This window comes from Cervus canadensis, chromosome 25 (genome assembly GCF_019320065.1).
Source record: "Cervus canadensis isolate Bull #8, Minnesota chromosome 25, ASM1932006v1, whole genome shotgun sequence".
NCBI classification, from domain to species: domain Eukaryota; kingdom Metazoa; phylum Chordata; class Mammalia; order Artiodactyla; family Cervidae; genus Cervus; species Cervus canadensis.
The window spans coordinates 40291489-40311313 of NC_057410.1; the positions used below are offsets into that span (position 1 = coordinate 40291489).

The following is a 19825-nucleotide window of genomic DNA, read 5'->3' on the forward strand; positions in this document are numbered from 1 at the left end:
CACTGCAGGCAGATTGTTTACTGCTGAGCCATCAGGGAAGCCCCAGCTAACATCATATTCAATGGTAAAAAGAAGAAATATTTTTCTCTAAGATTAGAAACAAAGCAAAGATGCCTTCGTTTACCACTCCTATTCAATAAGGTACTGGAAGTTCAGATCAAAACAATCAGGCAAGAAAAAGAAATAACAAACATCCAAATAAGAAAGGAAGAAGTTCAATTATCTCTGTTTGTAGACGACATGATCTCATATAGAAAACCCTAAAGATTCCAGTAAAGATACTGGAAAAAACACATAGAAATTCATAAATCAATTTAGTAAAACTGCAGGATACAAAATTAATATGCAAAATCAGTTGCATTTATACATATTATCAATAAACTTTCCAGAAAAGAAATTTAAAAAAAATCCCATTTACAAGAGCATCAAAAAGAATAAAATACTTAAGAATAAATACAATCAAGGAAGTGAAGAAGAAAAAAAAAAGGAAGTGAAGATCCACACACTGAAAATTATGAGACAGTGATGAAACAAACTGAAGAAGGCATAAATAAATGAACAGGTATTCTAAGTTCATGGATTGGAATTCATCTTGTTAAAATGGCCATAGTACACAATGCATTCTTTATAATAAAATTTAATGCTGTCTCTTTTGCAAAAGAACTTAGGAACTTAGGAGAACTGAGGCAGAATCCTTGCTTAAAAGCTACCCATCTCCTGAAACATGTTTTGGAGGAAAAAACAGTCAATGCTCAGCAAGTCTATAGGTCCCAGCCCAGGCACAGTGATGTTTACTTTCTATAGCAAGACTTAACATAAACGGAATGACGAATAAATTGCCTTCATTATTGATGAGTCAGAGACTGGGTGAGTGTGTGCCTGCAAAAAAAGATACTTAAAACATGCCACTGGGCAAGACTGGAATTGTCAAAGACTGAAAAGTTGAGACACCTGGGAACAACTAGGTATGGATATATATAAGGCAGGTATGGAACTGAAAAAAGAGAAGTCTAGTTACAGAAAGTATTTTAGATTGCTTAAGTGCTTGGACTGTATTAGATTACTGTTCATGATATTTAGTCCTTTCCCCAATCTTAAGCAGAAATAAATGTCCCTGCTTCATTATATGGGGCTTGGCCAAGTGTCTTGCTTTGATACAATGTGGGCAGTTGTGATAGTGTTGCGGTTCTAATTCTGTACTTAAGAGACACCAAGTTTCTATCGGCCCTTTTGCCATGAAAAGAACATGCCTCAGAAGATAATGGTCCCAGGTAGGTTAAGAGACATGTAGAACAGACCTGAATGAAGCTTAGAACTGATAGAACCAGGCCAGTTTAGATAAGTGATGAGGATGGTAATTGTTCTAAGCCATTGGGCTTGGGAATGATTTGGGTTTACAGCATTGTGACAATAACTGGCTTCTTCAGTGCTCCTCACTTTATTTTTAAATTAGCACTATATTTTAAAATTAGCACTATCTTCCAGTCCAATCTCCTCAGGACCTAACATTTACTCCTGCCTTGCTATAATTTCAAATTGTGACTTTTATCATACTTTTCATAATCAGGAATTGACAGAGCTGTGCAGACAGGTGGAGAGGGACCATTCAATGGCGGTCCCTAATGTTATCAAATATAAAGAGAATCTAAATGATAAAAAAAAAATAGAATTTAACATGAGAATCTACTTAGATGGGTTGGAAATATAATGCTCAAGTTTTATAAGAAAAGTATATGCAAATAATTAAGATTACAATGTGACAATTAGACTCAGGGTAAGGTTGTATGAAGATGATGGAAGAGAAAGATTGCTGGTAGAGCGGTTCTAAGACTACAGATTCTCTTCTGACTCACTCTGAATTCTCAAGTTTTACATACAACCTTAAATGCTTCATTGGCATAACATTAAAGTAACTTATATTTTTAAATATGGTTGTACCCTGCTTTTCTGTGAAAGATATGCTATTATAATTCTACCTTTAAATTAGTTTGGCTTAAATAAAAAAAAGCACCAATATTTATACATTATTAAATTTAAAAAGCCCTGAAATCAGTGTTAAAATCATTAATTTTCATTAGTATCAAAGGAAATATAAACTTCTTGGCTATACTTCCTACAACAAACAAAGCTATTGTAAGAAATTATTTGACAGAATTTATAAAAATAATTGAAATATGGTATACCAACTTAGAATTAAAATAGTCCGATGCTTATTACAGAGCAGTTTAAGTAAGTTTTTTTTCCTACTTAAAAGTCAAGAACACTTAAATTCTGTTACATTTAGAATGCTATGCTTGGTATTATGAATATAACAGAAGTTCTGTGTTCCCTAAAAGGTGTGGCTTAGAAATCATTCTGCTTTCAGCTTTGTAGCACTAACTTGATTGTCTTTTAACTTCTCTATTGTGGTTAAAAGCAACAGAAATTTTCCAATTATTCGGGCTTTGACTGCTGTTAAGCTCTTACTCTCTTTCAGGAAGCTAAGTTCAGTTAACTAAAAGGTCCGTTGGAATTGTCTTTTCAGTGTTTTTCGAAGATGTTCTTCCCTTTCCTGACACTGTGCTGTCTAAAACCTTTTGCACATCTTCTTAGATCACGGCAAAGACCACTGAAGTGCCTGTGCATGCTTAGTATCAGCAAATGTTTATTGTGGAGAATGAATCAGTGAATGAATGAATGATTACTCCCCCCCCAAAAAAAAACTCCTATGAGTTTCCATCTTTTATGGCATTAATTCATAAATCCTTATTATTGTGATCAAGCAGATCTCTAGGACATGACTTAATTACCTTTCCAAGTTCATCTCTTAATATATCAAACGCATACATCAATTCCTTCTCATGAGTAAAATTCACTTCACAGGTGTTTGGTTTGCTCTCTTAATCAGAAATATCTTCCCTCCATTGCCTATTTGGAAAAATCCTATTTTTCCAGCAAGACCCATTTCAACTCTTCAGCATAGTAGATAAGAACACAGACTTTGATGTCAGATCACTTTAGAAATTTTTCTTCAGTTTCCTATAAAACTAAGCATATGCCTACTATGTGGCACAGGAATTCTATCCTAAAACTTTACCCAAGAGAAATGGAAAGAAATGTCAATAAAAATCAGTGTGAAAAATGATTATAGCAAAGGTATTCATAATAGTCAAAACTAGAAACAGTCCAAGTATCCATCAATAGGAGTGTGGATAATCATTATACAATATTCATATAATAGAAAGAATGCTATTCAGTAATAAAAAGAAATAAACTACTCCAATAACATGGATCAATTTTAAGAGTATTATTCTGAGTGAAAAAAGATTTAGTAAAAAAAGTACTACGGTATGATTTGGGCTTCCCAGGTGACTTAGTTGTAAAGAATCTGCATGCCAGTGCAGGAGACTCAGGAGACAGGGCTTTGATTCCTGACTCTGGAAGATCCCCTGCAGGTGGAAATGGCAACCCACTCCAGTATTCTTGCCTGGACAATCCCACGGACAGAGAAGCCTGCAGGCCCCCGTCATGGGGTCACAAAGAATTGGACACAACTGAGCACACATGCACAGTATGGTTTAATTTATATAAAGTTTTAGAGAAGTAAAAATTGATGTATGTTGGAAAAAATAAGAACAACTATTGCTTGGAGGGGTGAGGTAGATATTACCTGAGAAGATGTAATTTTTTGGAGTGATGTTTTCTGCAGTGTTTTATGTCTTAGCAAGTGGTTGTGTTACAACTCATCAAATGATATATCTAATTCTTGATAATTTTCCTTTATGTAAGTTTTACCTAAAAAGAACAAAAAAGAACTATAAATGTATTTTGAATCCCAATGAATTACATCTATGCTGAAGTGCTTAGGGGAAAAATGTACTGATGTATACAATTTATCTTGAAATGCTTCAATAAAATAAGACAGATTTATGGACAAGTAGAATGGTGGAAATATCTGTGATAAAACAGCTACAGTAATATGTTAATGGTTGAATCTAAATGGTGAGTATATGAAAATTTACTAGAAGTTTCCTCAGACTTTTGTATATTTGCAAGTTTTCATAACAAGTACTAGAAAAAATTTAACTACTAGTTTTAGAAATCATCTTATTCTAATTAATTACTACTCTGCTATTTGCAGGATGGTAATTTTCCAAGTCCCTATTCCACGTACCTTCAGTATTTGGCTTTTTCCTGTAAGAAAGAACTGTTTCTTCTTTCATATTATTGCTTTATTTATTATGAGTATGGATTTATGTATTCTTATTCTATTTATTGTTATATTACATGACTGTCATTATTAATTTTCAAGTTTGAAATTCCTCATATTTCAACAAGTTGGAAGTCTATTGCTATTTCCTTTTGCTATGTCCCTATCTCCTTTTGATCACTTATGACACAAGATACTTCCAAGCTCATCTTGTATTTTCTTTGTCTCAGGCTTAGATTTAGCCATTTCAGAAACACTGATTCTTTTCAGTGCAGAATGATATTTAGAAGCTGAGACCTTATTTCTAGATGTGTCCATTGCTACACATGTCTTTGCTTCTAGGCCCTTTCAGTAGAATTTCATGAATTTAACATATTTAAATTACATATTTAAAGATGAGTTAATTCTGATACTACCAATTTCACGGCAACATTAGGGTGTTCTCTTTGCACTTCTTGGTCTTCTTTGACTTCCAGCACTGCAAATTTGTATCACGTTCCTCCACCAGTGAAGACTCTGCCTCTAAAAAACATTAATATAGTACACATAGCTCACACCTGCCACATACTATACATGTATAGCATCTTCAAGGAAGGATTCCTGGGTAGACAATGATGTTGTCAACAATAAATTGGCACTTGCCTGTCAACTATAAATTGGCGCTTGCCTGTCAACTACTAATTGGTGCTTGCCTGTCAACTACTAATTGGTGCTTGTCTGTCAACTACTAATTGGTGCTTGCCTGTCAACTGCTAAGTGGCACTTGCCAAGATCATTTGCCGGCCTGAACAACAACAAGGGCATCTGCCACCTGCTTTTGCTGCAGCTGCTGGCCTTCAACCCTCCCTGAAGGGAATTCGGGGTGGACAGTGAGGCACCCTGTGCCCCAGGGAAACTGGTAGAATAGGTCTTTAGATAGTTAGGTGTTTTCAGAAACTGATTTCAAGATCCCAATCCTTGTGTCTCCTCATATCTAGAAAAGCACTAAATCCCTTCCTGGTGACATCAGCTCCTCGGGACTGGCAAAAAAACTTCTGTAAAATAAGTGCTTGATGGCATTGAACTCTCCGTTCACCAAAGTCTTATATATTGACCTTGCATAACTGACTCTGGAGCAGTCTCTCAGAGCTACCTGGGGGGCTGTCTCCCAGGCTGCAGTCCTCATTTTACCCCATATAAAACTTCACTCGCAACTCTCACGTTGCGCATCTTTTTGGTCAACAATGTGAACACAGGTAGCTATTCCTTTTTGAATCCCACCACAATTATCAAAGGGACTCTCAAAGAGGGAGTGTCTGAATGTGAGTTGAGAACTAAAGAAAGACACTTTTAAAAAACTCAAGAATTTTAACTGGGTATAATGAAGGAAGATACGAATGATACTCTTTTTCTCCTTAAAAATGTGCATCACTTCAAAATAATAAAGCTAAACATTTCAGAACTTCCTAAATACACTCTCATTTGCAGAGCAAGGAGTGAAGTCCTCAATGAACAGGGATAGAGCTTATCACTTTCTTTTTTTTTTTTAACACTGTGAAACAGTATAAATGTGAAAACAGCTGGACTGGAAGTCACACAGAAAACAGCAACTTCAGAAAGTGGAAGAGCAACTGGGGAAAATCTCCAACACTGAGGAACAACACTAAGAAAGAGGCTGAAGACAGCATTACTTTGTAACTAGTGAGATCCTTTTCTTATTCAAAAAAGGGAGAAAGATTAATTGAGCATTAATTTAAAAATGAGAAATAGAAAAACAAAACAGATCAATAAGTACAGGAGAATATAACATAAGTATTAAAGACAAAATTAGCCAGTTAAGGGAAAAAAAAAAGAATCTGTCAATGAAAAACAAAACAAAACATCACCACCAACAAAAAGCTAACATATACAGCATAGATTTGGTTGGGATCAGATGGTGGATGAACAGTAGAACATTAGTAGAGATTGGAAAATGGTAACTGACAGTCTACAGTGGTGAAAAATTTGACAAAACTGTCACATGCCATCATTTAATAAAGAAATAATATGATGAACCTGGGTTCCAGGAGAGGGTTTCTAAAAATATAATGTTATTGGTATGAGTTTGTTGGTTTAGCTGCATTTTATAAGGTGTCTGGCAAAGAAGAGTTGAGTTAGGAGAGGACTGGCTCATTTTCAAGAAGAGACCAAAAAAAAAAAACAAAAAAAAAGCTCAGGAATTTCAGAACCTGCAGGGCTGAGAGATATAGCACAATAGCACTTTCCCTTCTCTAATTGGTAAATGAAATAGCAAAACAAAAAAGTGTTTTGAGCAACTTCAGTGAACAAAGTGAGAAAATGATCACCATACCTTTTGTTTTAAACTAGTGCGTGTTTAGTTGCTCAGTCGTGTCCGATTCTTTGTGACCCTTTGGACTGTAGCCTGCCAGGCTGCTCTGTCCATGGGATTTTTTAAGGTAAGAATACTGGAGAGGGTTGCCAATTTCCTCTTCCAGGGTATCTTCCCAACCCAGGGATTGAACCCATGTCTCCTGTGTCTCCCACACTGCAGGTGGATTCTTTACGTGCTGAGCCAACTCAGATATAATTGATTTGCCTTTCACCCATCAGATCCGTTAAGTTGGACAAAATATCTCTGGGAGAAGAGACCAAAGGCTTAATCCAACAGGTATCTGATAAACTCAAAGTACCTATGATTAAATCTAAAGAGAAAGGGTATGTCTTGAAAAGAACTGTGTGTTTGACTATTAATACACAGAGTGGCTTAGAAGCAAATAATTTTTAAACTGCTTTGAGAACTACACTTCTAGAAGTACCACCAGTTTGATTAAGTTGACAGACTTTCTTAGGCACCAAAATTTCCATTTCATATGTGACCAAGAATGATACTGAAAAAGGAAACATTAATTAAAGAGTGGGGCACTCAGAAGCCATGGAGAAACAACGACAAGGACATTACTTTTAAGGAGGAGGACCATGACCTCTAACTAACATTTCCTCAGTGAGCCCAGGAACACTTTACAAAGTTATCCCAGTGAGACTTCAGAATTTCTCTGGACTACGGACTACTCTGAATGGCAGTGTTTATCATAGTCGTCTTGTTCCTGTTCCACCATTATATGCTGGGCTTGTGTTGAGTCACACGGGGAAGCCTGATTACCACTTCCCCTCCTCTGCATCTCCAGAGCAAGAAGAGCCACACCTGATTTGTTTCGGACAATGAAAAGTAAGTGATGTGACACACACCACATCTAAACAGAAGTTCTGTTTGCAATTGCATTGGCCTCTTCTCTTCCCTTTTGCTAAGAGAATAGGTGTATTCCATATAAGGTTTGCTTCTTCGGGCAAGGTCCTAAAATGAAAAGACACGTGGAGCAAATCTGAACAGAGTCAAGTAGACTGGAGCAAATTGCAATTGCTGAAGTGTAATATGAGTGAGAAATAAACACGAGTTGTGTCATTACTGAATGAGTAACTGTGCAGCAGACTCTTTATTACAAACATAGCTAGAAAACAGATTTTAAAATACTCCATAAATACTGCTTTAGTATGCACAACTCTCGTTTAAAATTTAGTTAAAATAAAGAAGTCTCTATTTTTTTTCCCCAAAGTAAATAAAGATGAAGAAGAAAACCTACAAAGGAAGATTATTTTAGAAGCTCTAGGAAATAATGTGAAAGAATTACCTCTGAAAGATAATTGGGCCCAGATGGCTTTACAAGCTGATTCATTTCAACCTTTCAAAGAAGAGATACATTCAAGGAGATATATTCATACTAGTCAACAATTTAGCAAAACATAAAATCTTCCCAATTCATTTTGTAAAATCAGCATAGCCATAATAATAACACCTAACAGAAATATCACACATAGAGAAAGAAACTCATAAAAAATTCAATTTGGATAGGAATGCTATATGCTGGATTGGCTGTTTTCAACATGATACCACTATTACTTCCACAAAAGGGTGAGGACAGCATTTCTAAGAATCACCTTCCTTATACTGATAGATTCTTATGGTTTGCCAATCATACAGAGTAAGGTGAAGTCACCACACTCAGTTCACACAGTCAATGCAGTGGCTTCTTGAAATTCTCTGTGAATTTGGGAATCTGCATGTGCTATACTGCTTGAGACGCAAATTGTTAGTAGCTTGCAACTAAAGCTGTACTTACAGAGTAAATTATAATCTTGAAGCAATTTACAAACTAAAATATAACCATAGTTGTTGAAATCCAAAAGCAAGAAAGAGACACACATAAGAAATATGTCAATAATGTGGGAAAAGAAAAATCACAAAAAAGCAGCAGCAAAAAAATTACATTGCCAACAATATCAAAAGTTGACTCTTTGAAAGGGCTAGCAGACAAATGTTTAGAAAAATTGATTAGAAAAAAGAAAAGCTTGAAATAAACAATAGTAAGGAGAAGTATATATATCTACAAGTATAATCTAGAATTTAAAATTCAAAAATACTAACAAACTTATCACAACACACTAAAATTAAAAAAAAGAAAGAACAACTTAAAAGAAATGAGTCATCAAAATGTACTCAGTAAGAAATAGGTAACTTAGGAGAGTGATGAAAATGAGATGGCAATATAAGTCATTCCTGACCTCATTCACCCTAAGAACAGCTAACATCTATTCAAGAATAAGACACCAATGAGACAATCCTAGAACAAGAGGCTGAGGTGGAAGTAAGCAATTATAGACGATTACTCACAGAAAATTAAATATTTTAATATCACCATTATTTAAGTCAAAGATGAAAGAAAATGTAGACGAGTGAAATCATCCAGGGAGAGCATGAAAAGAAAAAAAAGATATAAGGACCAAGGACAGAGCCCTAACTATTACCATTTATAAAGAAAAAAGAATAAAGAAAATGGGTAAGGGGTTGCTAAAAAGAAGACTGTAAGCATTTACTTTTATAAAAGAGAACCACTGATTTCAGCATAGGTCACCTAAGTACTTAACTGTCATCTTGCTAAGTCGTTTCAGCCGCGTCCAACTCTTTGCAACCCTATGGACTGTAGCCCACCAGACTCCTCTGTGCATTGGATTCTCCAGGCAAGAATACTGGAGTGGGTTGCCATGCCTTTCTCCAGGGGATCTTCCCAACCCAGGGATCGAACCCGTGTCTCTTGTCTCTTGCATTGGTAGGTTCTTTCCCGCTAGTGTCACCTGGGAAGCCCTAACTGTCGTCATAATTTAATAGAATTCCAGCACTCACCTAGTCTTCCTGAGTTGTTCTGGCTATGTTTCAATGAGAAAAGCAGTCATTTGTCATATTTTATAAAACAACAACACTAATAAAAATAAACAAAACTATATATTTGCATATCATAAGTATATATAGACATGTGTATAGACAGAGAGAAAGAGAGGAAGAGACGGGAGAGAAGGAAAGGAAATTTTGTAAGAACACATATCAAATAGTTCACAATATTTACTACTAGCTTGTAGAATTGACAGAAAGGAAAAGAAGCTTAAACACAGGGGCTTTAACTTTTTAATTTCTTACCATTTATGTGTTCATATTTTGACACTTATTCAATGAGCAGGTATCATTATTGTATTAAAATAATAATATAGAATTTAGATGATGAGGTTTGAATAAATCTGTAGTGAGATTTTGAAATGAATCAAAGAAAAAGCAGAAAAGACATGACATGCAAAATGAAAACTATAAAATGTTTTGTTTTTAGATAATTACATAGCTGTAAACCCAAATTAAGGCCTGAGCACAGTACCTGACATATATGTCAACTGAAGAAAAATGGACAACCTAAATTGTCAGTTATGTTTTTCCAGGAACTTCACAGAGCACTATAGCCTGGGAGACAACCTTTCAGATATTCTGAAGAACTGTTTCAAAAGGATAAAAAGCCACCATATATAGGAGTTGTTGCTAAAAAACATCTTATAGTCAAACATCTAATCACAAAAAGACAGACTTCTCAAGTTACTGATTTTTAGTGCTTTTCCATGTATGGGAAAGGGAGCTTCCTGGTGGTTCAGAGGGTAAAGAATCTCCCTGCAATGCAGGAGACCTGGATTTGATCCCTGGGTCAGGAAGATTCCCTGGAAAAAGGAATGGTCTTTCCAGTAGTCATGTACATGGGCCATAAAGAAGGCTGAGTGCCAAAGAATTGATGATTTTGAATTGTGATGCAGGAGGAGACTCTTGAGAGTCCCTTAGGACAACAAAGAGATCAAACCAGTCAATCCTAAAGGATAAATCAATCTTGAATATTCATTGGAAGAACTGATGCTGAAGCTGAAGCTCCAATACTTTGGCCACCTGATGCGACGAGCTGACTCATTGGAAAAGACCCTAATGCAGGGAAAGATTGAGGGCAGGAGGAGAAGGGGACAACAGAGGATGAGATGGTTGGACTGCATCACCAACTCAATGGACATGAGTTTGAGCAAACTCTGGGAGATAGTGAAGGATGGGAAAGCCTTGTGTGCTGCAGTCCATGGAGCTGCAAAAAGTCAGGCAGGACCTATCAACTGAAAAACAACAATGTATAGGAAGACACAAGAGTCCGGGGTCATTGGAATTATTCCTTAGATATGGATCTTAACTATACAGAGCCACTATCCAGCACAGAATGTTTCCTGATTTTCCTCCATCCTGAATTGCCCAGATGTTCCAGAAAAACATCTATTTCTGTTTTATTGACTATGCCAAAGCCTTTGACTGTGTGGATAACAATAAACTGTGGAAAATTCTGAAAGAGATGGGAATACCAGACCACCTGACCCATCTCTTGAGAAACCTATACGTAGGTCAGGAAGCAACAGTTAGAACTGGACATGGAACAACAGACTGGTTCCAAATAGGAAAAGGAGTACATCAAGGCTGTATATTGTCACCCTGTTTATTTAACTTATATGCAGAGTACATCATGAGAAATGCTGGGCTGGAAGAAGCACAAGATGGAATCAAGATTGCTGGGAGAAATATCAATAACCTCAGATAGGCAGATGATACCACCCTTATGGCAGAAAGTGAATAGGAACTAAAGAACCTCTTGATGAAAGCGAAAGAGGAGAGTGAAAAAGTTGGCTTAAAGCTCAACATTCAGAAAACTAAGATCATGGCATCTGGTCCCATCGCTTCATGGCAAATAGATGGGGAAACAATGGAAACAGTGTCAGACTTTATTTTCGGGGGCTCCAAAATCACTGCAGATGGTGATTGCAGCCGTGAAATTAAAAGACGCTTACTCCTTGAAGGAAAGTTATGACCAACTAGATAGCATATTAAAAAGCAGAGACATTACTTGGCCAACAAAGGTCCATCTAGTCAAGGCTATGGTTTTTCCAGTGGTCATGTATGGATGTGAGAGTTGGACTGATGAAGAAAGCTGAATGAGTGCCGAAGATTGATGCTTTTGAACTGTGGTGTTGGAGAAGACTCTTGAGAGTCCCTGGACTCAAGGAGATCCAACCAGTCCATCCTAAAGGGATCAGTCCTGGGTGTTCATTGGAAGTACTGATGCTGAAGAACCTGAAACTCCAATACTTTGGCCACCTGATGCGAAGAGTTGACTCATTGGAAAAGACCCTGATGCTGGGAGGGATTGAGGGCAGGAGGAGAAGGGGATGACAGAGGATGAGATGACTGGATGGCATCACTGACTCGATGGGCATGAATTTGAGTAAACTCCGGGAGTTGGTGATGGACAGGGAGGCCTGGCATGTTGCGATTCATGGGGTCGCAAAGAGGTGGACACGACTGAGCGACTGAACTGAACTAAACTGACCTGAACTGAGGTGGCATAGTAGTAAAGAATCCATCTGCCAAGCAGGAGATGTGGGTTTGATTTCTGGGTTGGGAAGATCCCCTGAAGAAGAAAATGGCAACCCACTCCAATATTCTTGCCTGGAGAATCCCTTGGATTTTGAGGAGCCTGGTGGGCTAGAGTCCATGGGGTCGGAAAGAATCAGACATGATTTATTGCTTGGGCAGGCACACATTCTTTGTTTACTAAAATGGCAGGTGACATTCTCTCTCTCTCTCTCTCTCTCTCTCTATATATATATATATATATAGTATTTTAGAAGTATAATATTATCTAAAAGAAATTTATGATTAAAAAGTAACTTAAGGGACTTCCCTGGCAGTCTAGTGGTTAAGGCTCCATACTTCCACTGATGTGGGATAAATCCCTGGTGGGGGAACTAAGATTCACATTCCATAGAGTATGGAAAAAAACATTTAAAAAGTGATAACGTTTGTTGGTATTTTCAGGTGTCCAAGTCATTATGGCTTTATCTACAAAATGTAGAAATGTTGGCAATTTGATCCTTGTTTACTGTTTTGAATGTTTCACTACCTCAAGCAATTGTTTAAAAAATTTGATTTGATTGCTTTGACATTTATGAATTCAGTTAATCCCTCCTCTACTCACAGAGATCAGATAACCTGGTTAACTGCCTTGCTCTTTATCTCTCAGTCCTTCATTAGTCATGAATACTTTGGATCAACAGAATTTTCAACAGGCATTTTTGGATTGTGCAGACTTTATTTTATAAACATTTTGAGACTATAGACTATACATCAAATAACATTTGGTATGGAGGATAAAGAATACAATTTTTAATAGAATGAAAAGTAGAATATCCACAAAATGCTAAAGAACCTAGAAGTGTGGAAAAATGTCTTCCTCCCCAACAATAGGAGATGGATGAATATAATCTCATGATGTGAATTAATTTCCATATTTTCCCTTGAATTGTTGTTTCCTCTTATAAAGTGAAAATCTTTAATTTCTCAGACTATCCTTGGGAATGAATGGATGAATCTTGTGAGAACTGCATCCTTTGCACTGTCTTGTGGGACACCATTTACATCCTTAGTTAAGCCATTAAAAGGTTTATTGGTTTGAGTTGCTATTAAGATGCTACTCTTCAAAAAAAAAAAGATTCTACTCTTCAATGGCCAGACGGTGCCTGGATCTTTGAATTATAAAGAATTCTAAATTATGAAAAATTTAATTAAACAATTAATTAAACAATTGTTCCTATGTTAACTGGCATTGTGTCGTGCCAAACGGCAGAATTTTGAAAATGAATATACTCTCATGATGTGAAATGATTTCAATATTTTCCTTTAGTATTGAGCTTTTAAAACTTCTAAAAATAATCTTTGCTTTTCTGAACTCTTGGGAGTTTTTGCATAATATTGTCATTTTGAGAGATTTGGTTTTAAAAATAGTGTGGTAGAAAGTTATGGCAAGTCAAGATTCCTCTCCCCACATATACTCCACACATGCTTAACAGAATACTCAGACCTTTCTCTTTCAGATCTTTTATTACTTTTTAAAGTGAGAAGTATCATATTAATTGCTTAAAAGTAGGTGTCAAATTCAGAAGGTGATTTGGATACAAGCAGGTATTTATTTACTCTATCTAGCAGATGCCTCCAGACTATGTAAATTTAGACAACCTAAGTCTCAGGTTTTTCTTCTGCAGTGTATCTACATCATAAGGCTGGTGTAAGGGTTTAAAAAATAGGCATATTAATTATTCCACACATTCCAAAGGCACATACTCAACATCAAATCAATATTTACTAATATATAAGAATACCGCATGATGGGCTTCCGTGGTGGCTCAGTGGTAAAGAATCCGCCTGCCAATGCAGTGGTACGAGTTTGATCCCCAATCTGGGAAGATCCCACATGCCTGGGAGCAAGTTAGCCTGTGCACCACACGGTGCTCTAGAGCCTGGGAACCAAAACTCCTGGGCCCACGTGCTGCATCTGCAGAAGCCTGCGTTCCCTAGAGCCTGTGCTCCATAGCAAGAGAATCCACGGCCGTGAGAAGCCCAGGCTCCACGGCTAGAGAGGAGCCCCTGCTTGCTGCAACTAGAGAAAAGCCATGGCAGCAACAAGGACCCAGGACAGCCAGCAACAAATAAATAAATAAAATCATTAAAAGCACCCAGTGTGGCCATAAAAATGAGTCTCCCTTTACCTGTAGGTTGAATTCTTCTTCCATGTTCTGCTCGTCCCCTTTGGCATGCTGCCTCTTCCTCGCACACCCATCCCATGGGGGAGTCATATTCCTACTGTATGACCAGAGAAACCACTCAGTAACCATTAGTTAAAAGATATTAGCAATCGAACAGCAAATATTTGAAGGATTTTGTTGTTAAAAGTTTTTTAATGATACTGTTCACCTCCATGACTGGAGTTCCCAGGACCTCCTTCTGGAATCTTTACACTCCTGCTGCACTTGTTCTTTCTAAGGTGCCTAACCCTGTCGTAATTCTACACTTTCTTTCTCTTAAAATATGTACATTCACTAAAGGCTTACATAAATGAATGGAAAAAATAAAAAAAGCCACCTCAGTTCAGTTCTGTCGCTCAGTCGTGTCCCACTCTTTGCCACCCCATGACTGCAGAATGCCAGGCCTCCCTGTCCATCACCAACTCCCAGAGTTTACCCAAACTCATGTCCATTAGTCAGTGATGCTATCCAGCCATCTCTGTTGCCTCTTCTCCTCCTGCCTTCAATCTTTCCCAGCATCAGGGTCTTTTCAAATCAGTCAGCTCTTCACAGTATTGGAGTTTCAGCTTCAACATCAGTCCTTCCAATGAATATTCAGGACTGATTCCCTTTAGGATGGACTGGTTGGATCTCCTTGCAGTCCAAGGGACTCTCAAGAGCCCTCCCAACACCACAGTTCAAAAGCATCAATTCTTCGGTGCTCAGCTTTGTTTATAGTCCCACTCTCACATCCATACATGACCACTGGAAAAACCATAGCCTTGACTAGATGGACCTTTGTTGGTAAAGTAATGTCTCTGCTTTTTAATACACTGCCTAGGTTGGTCATAGTTTTTCTTCCAAGGAACAAGCATCTTTTAATTCCATGGCTGCACTCACCATCTGCAGTGATTTTGGAGCCCCCAAAAATAAAGTCAGCCAGTTTCCACTGTTTCCCCATCTATTTCCCATGAAGTGATGGGACCAGTTGCCATGATCTTAGTTTTCTTAATGTTGAGCTTTAAGCCAACTTTTTCAGGCTCCTCTTTCACTTTCATCAAGAGGCTCTTTAGTTCCTATTCACTTTCTGCCATAAGGGTGGTGTCATCTGCATATCTGAGGTTATTGATATTTCTCCCGGCAATCTTAATTCCGGCTTGTGCTTCCTCCAGCCCAGCGTTTCTCATGATGTACTCTGCATATAAGTTAAATAAACAGGGTGACAATATACAGCCTTGATGTACTCCTTTTCCTTTTGGAACCATTCTGCTGTTCCATGTCCAGTTCTAACTGCTGCTTCCTGACCTGCATACAGATTTCTCAGGAGGCAGGTCAGGTGGTCTGGTATTCCCATCTCTTTCAGAATTTTCCACAGTTTATTGTGATCCACACAGTCAAAGGACTTAGCCTAGTCAATAAAGCAGAAATAGATATCTTTCCGGAACTCATGATCCAGCAGATATTGGTAATTTGATCTCTGGTCCCTCTGCCTTTTCTAAAACCAGCTTGAACATCTGGAAGTCCACGGTTCATGTGCTATTAACTCTGGCTTGGAGAATTTTGAGCATTACTTTATTAGTATGTGAGATGAGTGCAATTGTGCGGTAGTTTGAGCATTCTTTGGCATTGCCTTTCTTTGGGATTGGAATGAAAATTGACCTTTTCCAGCCCTGTGGCCACTGCTGAGTTTTCCAAATTTGCTGGCATATTGAGTGCAGCAATTTCACAGCATCATCTTCTGGGATTTGAAATAGCTCAAATGGAATTCCATCACCTCCACTAGCTTTGTTTGTAGTGATGCTTCCTAAGGCCCACTTGACTTCACATTCCAGGTTGTCTGGCCCTAGGTGAGTGATCACACCATTGTGATTATCTGGGTTATGATGATCTTTTTCGTACAGTTCTGTGTATTCTTGCCACCTCTTCTTAATATCTTCTGCTTCTGTTTGGTCCATACCATTTCTGTCCTTTATTGAGCTCACCTTTGCAAGAAATGTTCCTTTGGTATCTCTAATTTTCTTGAAGAATTCTCCCATCTTTCCCATTCTATTGTTCAGGGAAAAAAAAGCCAGGCAGATCTGGGTTTAAATATCTATTCTGCCATTGAACTGTGTGACGTTTTCTAATACATTTTTTCCTTTGGGCATCACGTGTGTCTAATCAATAAATTAGGAAAATCACCTCATTAATTAATTGAGAAGATTATATAAGCTATTTTATTTTTTTATTTTATTTTTATATAAGCTATTTTAAAGTCCCCCAGTGCTTAGTGGGAAACTCAATAGCAACTTTCTCTTCTTTCTCATTGACTTCAAGACATAAATTAGTATCAGTCATTTTTGAGGACATTATTCCACAAATAATTTGTGACTTGTAACTGTACATGCATTTGTGATAGGTGTCACACATCAGTGTAAACGTGTGTGGAGGGGAATACTGGTAGGATAAAAAAGTCTTCCTGGTACTACTATAAACTATCCCTGGAAGCATACAGAAAGCTTTGTTTCCCGTAGATATGCCTGATCCTGATTATGGAGAACATAGCTCTACTTAACTTTTTAAAATTCTTCTCAGTTGTTATTGGTATTATTTGTACTACATTTCAATTTATATATATATATATATATATCATATATATATATGATATATATCAACATAAATATTTGCCTGTCACCAACATGTGAAGTAAAAGCAAATTTTGCAAAATGTTTTGTAAGACTTATTGTAACTCTTTTTAGCTTTTCCTTTGAGGCATCTATCAGAGTGTTCCTTTATCCATGTCAGAGGAAGGGCATCCAGAAAATAAAATCTAATTTAATATTTTCTTAAAAAAAAAAAAAAAAAGGTAGGTTTGGAAGAGACTGAGAAACAGCTGTCTTGGCTGCATTAAAAGCTGAGGATTAGTAGCAATGTTCTGACTTGAAATTTAGGTCTTGTGATTTCTTTCCAGGAGATTTTTCACTGCCTGAGAAACCTGTCTGCAATGGACTTATTATTTAATTCAATCTTAATTGGATATAAACCGTCAAAATCTGAGGGATTGTTGGAAGGCCTAAAAGTGCACAAAGTTTTCTTTTCCTTTTTTTTAATGGTAATATCAATCACCTACAAGAGGGAAATGTCCTTCGCCAAGACACTAAACCTTTGCAGCATATTTTACGTTCATTTTGCATTTCTTTCAAACTTTATAAAGTTTTAGGGACATAAAATGTAATCTCTAGGGTATATGCCCTGCCTCGGGGAAGATTCAGCCATTTTTAAAAGCAGGCTAGGCTTTTGTGCTCAGTGATGTATATTTTAGGAATTCTCCACGTGGATTAGTATGTCTTCGTTGCTACGAGAGATGATTCAGGCTTCATCTCATAATAAGACCCCTTGGAGACAAATAGGATGCTAAGGAACCTACATACGGTGAACACCGGCTCTCTTGAAGAGCCGTAATTTGGCCAGAATCCCTGAGCGCTATCAAGCCACCGTCTGATGGAGAAGGAAATGCCCCGAGTGTTTTCCTGTGCGAAAGATGTACATGACCGGCTTGGAGAGAAAGCTAGGGAAAAGGGTTCTTTGGGTCACTCACTGCCTCTAGTCCGGTCCCCGTCGTTCGGAGAACACTCAAAGGGTAGGACCATTTCTATTGTTATCCGGGCTGAGACAAAGGCGGGGTAGGAGGGAGGGGGGCGGGCGTGGTGCCCACCCTCTCGGTTGCGTGGGTTGGGCAAGGAGGGGAGGGATGGCAGGGCGGGATTTGTTTTGTTTTGCTTTGTAGCCGGCTTTCCCCGAGTCCATCCCGCCCCCGCCGGGAGCGCAGCGAGGACGCGGCGAGGCAGCCGCAGCGGCCTCTGCGTCAGGAGGCGGCGCGGCGGGGAGGTGCGGCGCCCGGCCGGGCGACCTGGCTCGTGTCCCCTGGCGCCCGCAGCCTCGCCCTCCCCCGCAGCCTGTCGGCGGCCGCAGCTCGGGCGGGCCGGGCACGTGGGCGCCTCCGTCACACCCTCACACACACACACACACAAACACACACACACACACCCCCGCGCGCACGCACCCGCGCGCCTGCATCCCGTGCTCTCTCCCTGGCCGACACACAGGCGCTCACGAGTCGCTCCTGGCCCCGGCCCGCAGGCAGCGACCCCCCTCCACCCAGGCTCCGGGCCCGCCCTCGGCCAGCAGCGCCTGCTCTCCAGACGGCTCCTCGCGCCCGCGGGTCGCAGCCACCTGGCCCGACTCTGGCCACTGCTGCTACTGTCGGCACTTGGAAACAGCCCAGAGGCGCCCGGCCAAGGCACCCTGAGGGTGAGGACACGCTCCTAGCGCTGAGGGCAAGGTTTAGGTAGGGTGGGGCTCACCACTTGGCACCCTGGAGCCCGGGACCCGGGAAGGGAGCGGAATTGATGCTTGGATGCCGGGAAGGACTCGGGATGTGTCCGGGGGGTGCGGGGAGGCAGGGCGGCTCCAAAGCCCCGGGAGGGCGAAGCTGGGCTCTGCGTCCTGCACCTGTGCATAGTCAGCGTGGGGAGCGGGGGCTAGGAGCGGCGCGTAACCGGGAAGCACATGGGTCGAAACGTGCCGCCATCCTTCCTTCCTTCTTGTGACCGCAGCATCCCCGAAGGACTAGTTGTTTCCAAGCCAAAGTAGAGCTGGCCGCAGGGTGGGGTCCGAGTGGGCCAGTCAGAAAGTTGCGAGGGTCGGGCCGGAACAAGGCGCTTCCAAGGTTCTAGGTGAGTTGGATGCCGATCCTCGTGCGGGTGGGCGCTGGGGCGGGGAGAGGAACCAACCTCATTCTCATTCGCTTCTGGGGGCTTTTGCAACTGCTGAAGGCGACTACCTAAGGCGGGGTGGTTTCACGTGACCCCGGTTCCCTTTTCCCCGAGGTATCCTGCGTTAAATGGTCCCAAAGTGGGGCCTTTCTCCCGCACCAGGCACGCGGCTCCCCCAAGAAAAGCACAGCTTGTGGGTTTCTGCGCCTCCAGGAATTGGAGAGGGTGTTGGTGAGGTTGTCGGTGCTGGGATTTAAAGGCGGGGATGGGAGAGATTGGAAACCCAGACCACGAACTCGGCGGGTTTGTGCGTGTCCTGGGCAAGAGGACCGTTTTGACTTTCCGTCGGAACGCGCCTTGTAAATATAAATGGATAAAAAACGTCCGACCTGTCCTGGGGACAGGTGTGACCCACCCGCTGTCAGAGGCCCCAGCGGCGGGAATCCTTTGCCGTTGAGCCGAGAAGCGGCGTGCGTGGCGCGTTCACAGCGAGCGGGGAAGCCGGGCTCGCGCTCTCCGGCGCCCAGCCCTCCCGGTTCCCTTCTCCCACCTCCGGGAGAAACAGTGGAGTAGGACGGGGCGGGGTCCGCACTCGGCGCGGTGACGTCAGCAGTGTTTGGGTGCTTATGCAAATGAGGCTGCGACCGTCTCCGCGGACCGGCCGTTTCCCCTCCAGGTCTTAAAGGTACACCCAGGCTCAGGCTGCGCCGTTTGTTTGGTTCACTGCCCAGCAACACGAGGGACCGGAGGGGCTGCGTTCTGTGCTGCGTTTGGGCTGTTTGTCTCCCAGTTTTTAAAGCAGTATTATTATACCTGTCATTGCCTGGTTGTCGTCCCGGAACACAGGGAACAATGTGTTTGCTTTAAGAAATATCATTTTCTGACGAATAACCCA

At 40.2% G+C, this 19825-nt stretch overlaps 1 protein-coding gene across 3 annotated transcripts in view; it reads left to right on the forward strand.

Moving 5' to 3' along the window:
• Positions 1-17591: 17591 nt before the first annotated feature.
• The window catches only part of SLC6A15 (solute carrier family 6 member 15), a 50956-nt gene continuing 48722 nt past the window's right edge, over positions 17592-19825 (forward strand). Inside the window, exons 1-2 of one of the 3 annotated variants that reach the window (XM_043447280.1) lie at positions 17951-18466; positions 18772-18891. The gene's annotated coding sequence lies outside the window, so the exon portion shown is untranslated. Of the gene's footprint in view, positions 17796-17950; positions 18467-18771; positions 18892-19825 lie in introns of those variants that run through there. The other 2 variants (XM_043447282.1, XM_043447281.1) reach the window with 2 other exon arrangements.